This window comes from Haliaeetus leucocephalus, unplaced genomic scaffold (genome assembly GCF_000737465.1).
Source record: "Haliaeetus leucocephalus isolate CR32 unplaced genomic scaffold, Haliaeetus_leucocephalus-4.0 Scaffold68, whole genome shotgun sequence".
Taxonomy (NCBI): Eukaryota; Metazoa; Chordata; class Aves; order Accipitriformes; family Accipitridae; genus Haliaeetus; species Haliaeetus leucocephalus.
The window spans coordinates 833,745-835,205 of record NW_010972504.1 but is presented as its reverse complement, the minus strand read 5'-3'; positions in this window follow the sequence as shown (position 1 = coordinate 835,205).

Here is a 1,461-nt window from a genome sequence, read left to right as displayed (position 1 = left end):
CCCGGGCGGAGGGAGAGCCCCCCCGCCCCGAAACGCGCCCGTGGGGGGGTCCGGTGGGGAGCTGGCCGCCGCCAGCCCCGGAGGGACGAGCCAGAGCGGCGCAGCACGGCGGCTGCGAGAGGCGGCGCGGGGAAAGGCTTTTACCGGCGGCGGGAGGCAGAGGGAAGGCAGGGAGACGGCTCTGCAGGAGAGGCAGGGGCGCCCTGCCCACGCGTGGCCGGTCCCCTTCCTGTGCCTTGCCGGCAGGGGAGCGGACGGGTTTCCCGGCTGGATCTTCCCGGGGCTCCGGCAGAGCCACCTACGCCGGTACGACATCCCCGGCCAGGGCCAGGTGCTTCGTCACTCTCCCTGCGCTCGTCGGTGAGGCCCAACCCATGCGCAGTCATGCCAGGCTGTTAATAAATAGACAGCCGGCAGAGGAGCGAGGAGTTAACGTGACAGGACCGAGAGCTGAATCTCTCCCTTCCACGCAGGCTGCTGCACTCCAGCGCCGATCAGGATGCAGATTCAGCTGACCCAGAACAACACATTCCCGCTGGCTGGGAGGGGAAGAGCTGCCAGTTTAAACAGCATCACCAGCTCAGCCCAACCTCAGCACCTCCCTGCCTCTGGGTTCCTATGACAACAAAAAAACCTGCTGAAATGAAAAAGCACAGTATTTACCTACCAGTAAAAGTAAAACTGAGGCTATTTCCTAAGACACATATGCCCCAGTGCTCACAGCTCCCCAGAGGAACCATTTATTCCTTTCCATGCAGGGCTTCTGCATTACAAGGTCTGAGCAGAAGCAGGGCTCCCGCTGCCAGCTCTGTAAAGCTCTCCATGCTTTAGCTGCCTTCTTCAGCTAGAGCTCTTCTGACTGCACCAGACTATTAGGATCACCTTACAGAAGTTGTTCAGTAGTCCCTATATTCCCATCTTCTAACCCCTAGCTGTAAGCTATTCAGTAGCCTCCCCTTCTCAAGGTCCTTACCCACCCAAACTCATACCCCCATTCCTACTCTGCTTTCTGCTCGCACACCCCTATTTGAAGCTGCTGCTTCATTTCCTGCCTTGCTTTGCACCCACTGCTCACCTGGGTGTCCCAGCTGTTGCTTGGCTCCAATTAAAGTGTTCCCTCATAAATATGTCCCTGCTTCCCCCCCATTATAGGTGCTACAAAACTGGGGGGAGGGTTAGGAGTACTGACTGCAGCTCTTTGAGTTAGAAGTATAGCTAGGACACAGGCAGATTTATCAGCAGGTACATGTGTGCTTCTTTGTTACATCTCCTGTTAGTGGGTCAGAGCATGCCATAGCTTGTCGTTACTAATCCCAGTAATCCCTGAACTCCTGTAGGAGCTGCTCTGCTGCCGGCACCAAGCTGCCCAGGTAGGAGCATCCCCTTGCTGACAGCTCTTACTTTTCCTCCTCGCAGTGCCTGTGCCCCCTTCCCCAGCTGGAACTGGCTGTGTTTGTGCCT